Source organism: Odocoileus virginianus, chromosome 10, assembly GCF_023699985.2.
Source record: "Odocoileus virginianus isolate 20LAN1187 ecotype Illinois chromosome 10, Ovbor_1.2, whole genome shotgun sequence".
NCBI lineage: Eukaryota > Metazoa > Chordata > Mammalia > Artiodactyla > Cervidae > Odocoileus > Odocoileus virginianus.
This window is the reverse complement of record NC_069683.1, coordinates 55,229,019-55,240,490: the sequence shown is the minus strand read 5'-3', so window position 1 is coordinate 55,240,490 and position 11,472 is coordinate 55,229,019. Positions and strand designations below refer to the sequence as shown.

Below are 11,472 nucleotides of genomic sequence, written 5' to 3'. Positions count from 1 at the left end.
TGGTTGTTCATGCCATCATTTATTGCTTGGCCTGTTTTAAAGCTTGTATTTTACTCCATTTAACAATAACCTGTTTAAAATAATGGTTAAACAGCTAGTTATCCATCAACTGACATTTAAGTTGTCTCTGTTTTGCTATTTCTTGTTCAGTGATGTGATGAATTTCTTTGTACATTAATCTTTGTACATGTGCAGAAAATATGTATAGATTAGAATCCTGCAAAAGAAATCATTGAGGCTTTTGATTTCTTATCCAGCTCTAATTCTCCCCAATTTAGTTTCTCCCCTTTCCTCAAAATAATTATCTTGCAATGCCTAGTTAAGTCGAGTCAGTGCTTATATGACTATCAAATATTATTCACCACTGAACCAGATATTATATCATAACTATATCTTCTTATATAAACTGCTTTTCCTGGCATTAATAATTGCTAATCCCACCTTACTTCTGATGAAATTGCTTAGTTTTCTACATATCATCACTTTTTGTCCCCAGATAATCCAACAAATTTGGCAGACTCTTAGTAATAATTTTCCCCCAAATTCTCAAACACAGTAAATAATCTATCAGTTCTATTTTTCTGCTTAAATGTCTCCCCTTCACACTTGCACAGGCTTCTGTTCAAGTAGGAATGGCTACTTTCCAGGTGTGATAAACATCCATCATGCTAGGACTCCCCCTTTGCCACTCTCCTGTATGCATCCTGATTATTTTTTTCTTCCCCCGGATTTCATGTCTTCCACTTTCTTGTTTACTCCACATTGTGCAGAATTATGTGCTTTGATAGCTTCCTCTTAGATGATGCATTGTGGGCATATCATTCAAACCTCGCATACCATCCTTACATTTTGTGACAACTTGGTTAAATAGAAACTTTTTGTTTATAAGTTACTGAGGGTGTTGCCTTATTGTTTTCTAGCATCTTGAATTGCTCTTTTAAAGTCTGATGCCAGTCAGATTGCTGATCGTTAGTACATGAAGTGACCAAGTTTTTCATCTAGGGAACTTTTAGAATCTTTTTACGCCCAGTGTTCTGAAATTTTAGGAAAATGTACCTTAGAGAGTGTGGCAGATGCTGCTATTGGGGCCATCAGAAAGCATGCCTTCCTTCGCAGCACGGCAGGGTGGTGGGAAGCCAGTGTGGGCCCTGCGTGGTATCACCCAGCCCACCCACATCTAGGAAGAACCTTGAGACCAGTTCTCTTCAACAGGAGTGTGAGCAGAACTGATGGGTTTGTCATGTGGGGATAGGATCAGGGGAATGGACTGAGGTGTGGGAGGCCAGAAACAGGGGTGTACCGGGCTCTTGGCTGATCAGTATCAAGCAGGGGTGTGGCGAGTGACCCAGTGTGGTGTTCTTCATGCCACTGGACGTCTTCCAGCTTCAGCCCCACCCTCCGCCCCCACCCTGCCTGCTGCTTGGTGACCCTCTGGGAGAAGTGACTCATGTCTTGCCCACAGCCCTTTCTCCTGGCTCTCAGGGTTGCAGTTTTCTTACTTTGGAGAAGTAAGTTGCCTCTCACTCATTCATTATTCTATTTTCCAAAAATTTATAGAAATTCTTTTCTGCTGTTCTTCTTATCTTTGTGAGTTGTATCATTTTCCTTCTGTTCACTGTTATTTTGGTGACGTTTGGGTGGATCCAGAAGTGTATTTGTTTTCTAAGGTCACCATGCATCGCCTCTTGGCCTTCTGGCTAAGATCAAGTGTAGGGTCACTATGCAAATTGCCACTAAATTGGTGACTTAAAAAAACAGAAATTTATTTTTTGTTTTTGGAGGCCAGACATCTGAAATCAAGGTGTCAGCAGGGTCACATTCCTCTTGGAGGCTCCAGGGGATATCTGTTCCCAGCTCCCTAGCTTTTGTTGGCTGCCAGCATTCCTTGGCTTGTCGCTGCATCACTCTAGTCTCTGCGCCTGGGATCGCATTGCCTTCCCCAGTGTCTGTGTAACACCTGTGACTTCTCCCCCCTAAAAAGATGCTTGTTGCTGCATTTAGGGCCCACTCAGACAATCCAGAGTAATCTCCCTACCTCAAGGGCCTTAATCACATCTGCAAAGTCTTTGTCATTTGAGGTAACATTCATAGGTTCTGGGGATTAGGGCACAGACATATCTTTGGGAGTTTTTATTTATCCTACACACAGAAAATAAAAGTATATGGTCAGTCTACTGTATTTGGGAATTCTTTTTAAGTCTTCTAGTACCTTTAGATTTTCTTTTATCTACTTTTAGCTGTGCTGGATCTTCATTGCTGTGTGCAGGCAACTCTCTAGTTGTGGTGCTCAGGCTTCTCGTTTCAGTGGCTTCTCTTGTTGTGGAGCACGAGCTCTAGGCAAGCAGGCTTTAGTAGTTATGGTTGGTGGGCTCAGAAGTTGCAGCTTGTGACCTCTAGAGAGCGGTCTCAGTAGTTGTGGTGTACAGGCTTAGTTGCTCCTCGGCATGTGAGATCTTCCCAGACCAGAGATTGAATTCTGCATTGCAAGGGAGATTCTTAACCACTGGACCACCAGGGAAACCTGTAAATTTTCTTTTAGACGTTTATATCTCTGATCCAGTTGGAGTTTGTTGGAGAATGCAGCTTCTCTGATATCCCAAACACTAATTACTAAATATTTTTCTTTCTTCCTTAGGAAACAAGGGTGAATAGCTCTTAAGAGGGGAAAAAAATAAAACATTCACATTTATTTTTCTACACTAAATACAAAAGTATTTAAAACAAAAATTAAAAACATAGATATAATTTTGGATTTTTGTCTTTACTCACTTTGGATTGTGGAGTATGTGAGTGACACGCCCATCTGTGGGTGGAGAACAGAAAGCCCCTTCTCCAGTATCACTCATCTGATGGGAACACCCCAGTCTCATGCAGCAGGATGAAATATTACAGGCATTAGTATTACTCCTCCTACAGACAGACAATAGTGGGAGAACCATGTGGGTTAGGGAGTGCTACCCTTCGTTTCCTTTGACTTTCTAGTCTCCTGGGAACAACGTCTTCAGAGGTCCGTGATCCTGTCCCTGCAAAACATGTAGTGGGTGGTTGGAAGACAAAGCAAGACAAGTCCCTGGACAGACTTCCCAGGAACCGCAGGCCTGGCCAAACCCCCACCTGAACTTGAACAAGAGCCAAATGCTCACATTTTCTCATCATTTGTGACATATCCTGGGGCAAATAGCCAGTTGCCTCCATTGCAGGAACCTCCTTTGCAGGCTACAAATAAGGATTTTTCTATCTCAGCCTTCTTTTAACTTATTTTAGGAAAATTTAGAGTACATCAGGAAAAATTGTTTTCTTTTAAAGCACTTAATTTAGTTTCTTTCTGGACTTTGAGTGTATGAGTCACATTTTGCAACAGTGTCATGAGATGCAAATAGACTAATATTTTCTCTGAAAACACGATTTTCAAGCTTGATCTTTTATTCCTACTTGCTAGTTTTAGTCTTAATAGTGACGTTTGGTACAGTTCAGTCACTCAGTCATGTCCGACTCTTTGCAGCCCCATGGACTGCAGCATGCCAGGCCTCCCTGTCCATCACCAACTCCTGGAGCTTACTCAAATTCATGTCCACTGAGTCGCTGATGTCATCCAACCATCTCATCCTCTGTTGTCCCCTTCTCCTCTTGCCTTCAATCTTTCCCAGCATCAGGGTCTTTTCCAGTGAGTCAGCTCTTCTCACCAGGTGGCCCAAGTGTTGGAGTTTCAGCTTCAGCATCAGTCCTTCCAATGAATATTCAGGACTGATTTCCTTTAGGATGGACTAGTTGGATCTCTTTGAAGTCCACGGGACTCTCAAGAGTCTTCTCCAACATCACAGTTAAGAAGCATCAGTTTTTTGGTGCTCAGCTTTCTTTACAGTCTAACTCTCACATCCATACATGACTACTGGAAAAACCATAGCTTTGTCTAGACAGACCTTTGTTGGCAAAGTAATGTCTTTGCTTTTTAATATGCTGTCAAGGTTGGTCATAGCTTTTCTTCCAAGGAGCAAGCGTCTTTTAATTTCATGGTTGCAGTCACCAACTGCAGTGATTTTGGAGCCCCCCAAAATAAAGTCCTTTAACAGGTCCTGTGCACACAGTGCCACACTCAGTGCCCCAACCCTGCAGCAGGCCACCACCGACCCATGCCTCTGCTGGAGACTCCTGGAGAGTCACAGACAAATCTGGGTCAGTCTCCTGTGGGGCCACTGCTCCTTTCTCCTGCATCCTGGTGTGCATAAGGTTTTGTTTGTGGCCTCCAAGAGTCTGTTTCCCCAGTCCTGTGTAAGTTCTGGGGGCTCTATGGTGGGGTAAATGGCAACCTCCTTCAAGAGAGCTTATGCCATACCCAGGTCTGCTGCACCCAGAGACCCTGGCCCTGTGGCAGGCCACTGCTGACCCGTACCCCTGCAGGAGACTCTCAAACACCCAAAGGCAGGTCTGGCTCTGTCTCTGTAGGGTCTCCTGGTGTGCACAAGGTTTTGTTTGAGCCCTCCAAGCATCTCTGGCAGGTATGGGGTTTGATTCTAAAGGCGATTTTGATTCTAAAGGTGATTCTAAAGGCAATTTTGTGAACCAGCAGACCCAAGAGTTGTTTAAGGCAGAGGAAATCAGATCACTGGCTTAGAGATTGGGTTCTACTCTCTCTAAGAGGCCATCAAGGTCAGGTTCCTCCTTGCTTTCTTACAGCCCTTGTCCTTCTATAACCTTGGCTGTTGAGAATGGGCTCAGACTGAGCCTGCGACTTTCCATCCTCACTGATGTTCTTATCCAACTGAAATTCAATGGCTGATCATTATAGTCATCTCCTTGAACACAGTCCATGCACCCTTTTCCATCTCGTGGGACTCTACTCTCTTGGCCCACCCCAACCTTATTAAATCCAGGTGGCCCTGTCTTCCCTATTGAGTGTAGCAGCGGAGCATGCAACCTCATGAACTGGGTTCACTTTACATTCCTGGAGACCCTTATGCAGCCCAGTCATCTTAAGAGTTTCCCTGGTCCTTCTCTCCCACAACTGTCCTCACAGGTTGGTGGAGAGGACAGAGCCCTCTCTCGCCGGGTGGATAAGAGAGGGACAGTCCCGTGAGTCCAGGCTCACTCAGCCCCAGCTCTCCTTCCTGAACTCTCTCTTCACTCACCGTGTCATCACACTCCTCAGAGCATAGCTCCCATCTCTGGAGAACTGTATTCTTATTCAGTCACACCCACTAAATCTGTTCAAAGAATCAAGGAGGCAGGGGACTCTTGTGGTTGACAAAGGCGTGCAGGTACATAAGGCGGGGCATCTATTTTTACTGATTGTCTGGTTAATCTTGGGTCAGTTATCAATGTCTGTCTCTGAGGTTTGCTCTCAGGATGATCTACGGGAGACCATCTTAAAAGTGGTAGAGTACTAAGTTCATCCATGAACTATAATTCATTATTTGTAATTCAATAAATTTTAGTAGCATCACAATGTTCAAATTTTGCAGAAACATTATGTTTCTGGTTATTAATCAGTCATAGTAATTTGGGTAATCAAAAGCCTTCTTTTTACACTTCTTTCTTTCTTTCCTTCTAGCACACATGTGTTTACCATAAACCCACAGTCTTATGACTTTAATTTTAATACTGAGATTAGCCTTATAATTTTAATATAACTATTAATCTTTTATATATAACCCAGAGTATGTCACAAATCAGCCTCCATCCCACCTCAGTTTCTAAAGTTCAAAGTTTTGCACACTTGAAAAAACAAACCCTTGGTGTCCAAATTAAAATCGGAATTGTTTTCTTTCCATGGTACATTGCTTTGTGTTGCTATATATACTCTATACATTTATGGAGTTCGTTTCACCCTCCTTCACCTCCCCCCACACCAACCAATTAGACAGAGCCCTGGCTGGATGCCTAGTGAGCTCTAAGGGTCTGGAATCCACAGTAGATTCCCAATTCCAATCCCTCTTTGTGTGATTTCACAATCTGCCAAAAACTGCTTCCTTTCTATTCTGGCTCCATCTATTGGACAAAAATGACTAATGCTTGCCTAATTTCCCCATTATGGTTTTGCTTGCAAACCTTCAAATTAAACAGAACTCTAATATATCTTCCTTTAACATTATACTTAAATGTGACTCTGTGAAGCTCCATTATTCCTGGACAGAAGGAGTTTAAATAGTTTTTGATCATACCTCCTGTACACATTTTCTTCTTTGGAGGAACGCTGCCATGTTCCTTAATAGTCAATAGTGGGTTAATGGGAGTTTATGGAAGCTGGAAATTTCTATTCATTTTCAGTGATTCTCAATTACTATTTTCAATATGCAAAGTTTCCCTTTATGGAAGATCTTCTGTTGATAATTGTTACTTCTATTAGAATCACAGGAACTGACCTGGGTCTTGGGTTCTAAGTGAACACATTGTTTACATGACTTTCCAAAACCTTTGCCCTCCTTATCTCAGGAAAATCTGGTCCACCAGGTTATCCACATATTTCTAGAACTTCGAATTTCATTTCTGGCTGTTTCACTGTACTTCTATTCTGAAGTCCAAGGATAAATATCTTTAGTTCATTAATTCTTTCAACTAATATTTACTGAATGCCTACTATGGACAGAACATTGATTTACCTAAAGTATGTAATATACTTGTTGGGAGTATGTTAAAGTTGCTACCCTCCTAGTTTGGATAAAAAGGAACCCTCCTACACTGTTGGTGAGAATGTAGATGGGGACAGCCACTATGGAGAACAGCATGGAGGTTCCTTAAAATAGAAATTATTCCTAAAAATAGAGTTACCATGTGATCCAGCAATACCATTCCTGGGCATACATTTGGAGAAAACCTTAATTCAAAAAGGTACATGCACCCCAATATTCAGAGCCTCACTATTTACATAGCTAAGACATTGAAGCAATCTGAGTGTCATCAATATATGAATGGATGAAGAACGTGACATGTTGGATCACAATGGATATATTACATATATTGGAATACTGTTGTTGTTGAGTCACTAAGTCGTGTCAGACTGTGATTCCATGACTGCATCATGCCAGGTTTCCCTGTCCTTGAAGTGAAATACTACTCAGCCATAAAAGGAATGAAATAATGCCATTTGCAGCAGCACAAATGAACATAGAAATTATCATACTAAGTGAAATACGTCAGAAAGAAAAAGAAAAAGACCATATTATATCACTTTATGTGAAATCTAAAAAAATGATATAAATGAACTTATTTACAAACAGAAACAGACTCACAGACATAGAAAACAAATTTATGGTTACCAAAGAGGAAAGTGGATGGGGGAGGGATAAAGTAAGAGTTTGGGATTAGCAAATACAAACTGCTATGTATAAAATAAACAAACAACATGGTTCTACTCTATAGCACAGGGAACTATATTCCATATCTTGTAATAATCTATAATGGGAGAGAATCTGGAAAAGAATATATGCATATATCTATATATTCATTTATATCACTTTTAGATTCCATATATATATGGATATATATGTACACACACACACACACACACATACAGTTTCTGTGTTAGCATGTCAGACACTAATACGACATTGTAAGTCAACTACACGTCAATGTAAAAAATTGTGTCCTTAAAGACAAGGGGAGGAAGCATTTGCAGAGGGAAAGAGTAATTGATATGACAAATGCTGCTGATGAATCAAGAGGAGGACTGAAAGTTGGCCATGACATTTACCACGTGGAAATTGTTGATTATCTTGACTCAGGCAATCTCAGAGAAGTGATGACGCAGAAGTCTGACTTTAATGGTCAAAGAGAGAATGGAGGAGGGAAAAGGAACACAGAACACACGGAACTCTGGAGGAATTTTTCTAAAAGAGGGCACAAAGGAATAGAACAGTAGCTGAAGGGAGATGTGTTTTTAAACCAAGTCCATGGAGCCGTATTTTATATACAGTACAATAAAAAATAAATACTCACATTTTAAGTATACTCTTCTTTGAGTTTTTGATAAATGCATATTAACCAGTTACTACTACTACAGGGAATATATAGGACATTTGCATCACCCCAGAAAGTTCCCTCACAATTCTTGCTATCAGGGCTTTCTCATCCTCAAACCCAGGCAATCACTGATCAGATTTCCAACACCACTGGTTTTGCCAGTTCTAGACTTAATATCAGCTTCCCAGGTGGCACAGTGGTAAAGAACCTGTCTGCCAATGCAGGAGACAGGAGAGACTTGGGTTCGATCCCTGGGTTGGGAAGATCCCCTGGAGGAGGGCATGGCAACCCACTCTGTATTCTTGCTGGAAAATCCCATGGACAGAGGAACCTGGTGGGCCACAGTCCACAGGGTCGCAAAGAGTTGGACATGACTGAAGCGACTTAGCGTGCAGCGTGTGTTTGGCTTCTTTCTCTTTTCTCCCTGCTGTTGTGTGTATCATTCTTTTTTTTTAAACTTTTTAAAATTTTAAATTGGAGTAGAATTGCTTTACAATGTCATGTTGGTTTATGCTGCTCAGCATGAATCAGCTATAAGTATACATATGTCCCCTCCCGTGTAAGCCTCCCACCCCCCACCCCACCATCCCAACCTTTCAGGCTATCACAGAGCATCGAGCTGAGCTCCCTGTATGACCCAGCACTAGTTATCTATTTTACACATGCAAATGTATATAAGACCATTCCTTTGTAAATATGTACACGTTTACAAATTCTGTGCAATATGCAGAATTCAGTAAAACATTTTTGTATTATAAAAATGTGAAAAAATAATATCCAAGTGTATAACATAATGATTCTGTATTTGCATATACTGCAAAATGATTACCACAATAAGTCTAGTTAACATTCATCACATCATTATAACTTTTTTGTTTGCCTCTATATATACTATACTTACATATACATTATAAATACATATAGTGGCTCAGTCAGTAAAGAATCCACCTGCAGCCCAGGAGACTGCTTGCAATGAAGGAGACCAGGTTCAATCCCTGGACTAGAAAGATCTCCTGAAGAAGGAAATGGCAACCCACTCTAATGGCAGAAAGTGAAGAGGAACTAAAGAGCCTCTTCACAAAGGTGAAAGAGGAGAGTGAAAAAGCTGGCTTCAACCTCAACATTCAAAAAACAAAGATCATGGCATCTGGTCCATCACTTCATGGCAAATAGATGGGGAAACAATGGAAACTGTGACAGACTTTATTTTCCTGGGCTCCAAATCACTGCAGATGGTGACTACAGCCGTGAAATTAAAAGACGCTTGCCTCTTGGAAGAAAAGCTGCGACAAACCTAGACAGCATATTAAAAAGCAGGCACATTACTTTGCCAACAAAGGTCTGTACAGTCAAAGCTATGGTTTTTCCAGTAGTCATGTACGAATGTGAGAGTTGGACCCCAAAGAAGGCTGAGCACCAAAGAACTGATGCTTTCAAACTGTGGTATGGAAGAAGACTCTTGAGAGTCCCTTGGACTTCAAGGAGACCAAACCAGGGGATGCTAAAGGAAATCAATCCCGAATATTCATTGGGAGGACTGATGCTGAACCTGAAACTCCAATACTTTGGCCACCGAATGTGAAGAACTGACTCATTGGAAAAGACCCTGATGCTGGGAAAGACTGAAGGCAGGAGGAGAAGGGGACGACAGAGAACAAGATGGTTGGATGGCATTACTGACTCAATGGACAAGAGTTTGAGCAAACTCCGGGAGATGGTGAATGACAGGGAACCCTGGCGTGCTGCAGTTCATGGGGTTGCAAAGAGTCGGACATGACCGAGCAACTGAACAATAACTCCCTTGTCCACACCTTGTCTTTTTCTCTTAACAATGTACCTTGGAAATTACATTACAGCAGTACACACAAAGACCTTCCTTTATTTTTTCCAGCTGTATATTATTGAATTGTGGGACAATACCACAGTTTATTTAACTGATTTCCTAATGAAGGACACTTGAAGGCCATTTTTAATATTTTGCTATTATAGGCAATGCTACAAATAAATAAAACTATACACATATCATTTCATATTATATACATCTGTATCTGAAGGACAAATTCCTAGAAGTGGAATTCCTAGGTTCAAGAGTAAATGTATTTGTAACTTTTATAAATACTGACATGTGCTCAGTTGTGTCTGAGTCTTTGTGACCCCATGGACTGCAGCCCACCGGCCTCCTCTTCTCATGGGATTTTACAGGCAAGAATATTGGAGTGGGTTGCCAGTTCCTCCTCCAGGGGATCTTCCTGACCCAGGGATCGAACCATATCTCCTGCATTGGCAGGTGGGTTCTTTACCACTAGCGCCACCTGCTAAGCCTATACTGTTCTCCACAGAAGTCAGATCATTGTCCACATCAAGTAGGACTATTACCAGAGTGCCTGCTTCCCCACAGCCCCACCAACATCATACTGTCTAAAGAGTGGATTTTTAAGTAGTCTGACAGGAAAAATGGTATGCAGGATGATTTTAATTTGTAGGAAGATATAGCTTTCAGAAAAGAGTTGGGAAGTTGAAATGCTGGTCAAAATTCAAGGTAAATTTTAGGAGAAATGGATTCTTCAAAGCAGAGCCCCTAAATCTGAAGCTTTGCAACAGACTAACACATAACAAATGACTCTGGAACAAAACAAAAAATATTTTTCTGTAACTCAAGAGTTTTAGGCCAAGGAAGTTCAAGGAAATTTGGCAACTGCTGTGTAGTTGCTCAATCTTAATCCAGAAAGATCAAATGCTGCATTCCCGGAGACTGGCCTTGAGCTCTCCCACAGCCCTATTAACTGAATCCTATTTTTTGCTGAGTTCTAATACGGCCTGCATATAGTAACTCAAATTAATGACTGCATATTAATAACTCCAAAGGCAAAATAATACACACATAATGCCTTGAACAGATATCATAGAGTGAAACTGGTACAAACGATGCAGAACAGAACTGGAGGAAATCCCTTTTGATAGTAAGTCCTTCTCTCCCTCTCCCTCCCTTTTCTTCTCTCTCTCTCTCTCTCTCTCTCACACACACACACACACACACACACACACACACACAATCCCAGTGGAGGCAAATCTTTCAGAATCAATAAAACAGAAATGTGTAGATTCTGTCTATTTTCCCCCTAGACTCCAAGGGAGGAAAGGAATAAATGCATTGGGGAGGTAGAATGTAATATACCCCTATCATATTATAGAATAGAATATACATTTCTGTTATGTTTGTATGCTAGAGAAACTACTGTACTGAAGGTCATCTAGTATCATTTCTTTTGGTAACACTGCACACCTCATTTAAACATAAATTTTGCCTCAACTTATTCATCAAATAAAACAGTAATAATGCTGATAGCCACCTCATAGGATTTTTCATGAAGATTTAAAAAGTCAAACATGTAAAGCAAGTGCTGCACAGAGTAAGCATGCAATAAATATTAGCTATTATATTATCAGTGGTGCTGGTGGTAAAGAACATGCTTGCCAGTGCAGGAGACAAAAGGGACATGGGTTCCATCCCTGAGT

General features: G+C 41.2%; 1 pseudogene; it reads left to right on the top strand.

The window, feature by feature from the left end:
* Positions 1 to 1,677: 1,677 nt before the first annotated feature.
* On the top strand, positions 1,678 to 1,842 carry LOC139037272 (U2 spliceosomal RNA; annotated as a pseudogene).
* The last annotated feature ends 9,630 nt before the right edge of the window (positions 1,843 to 11,472 follow it).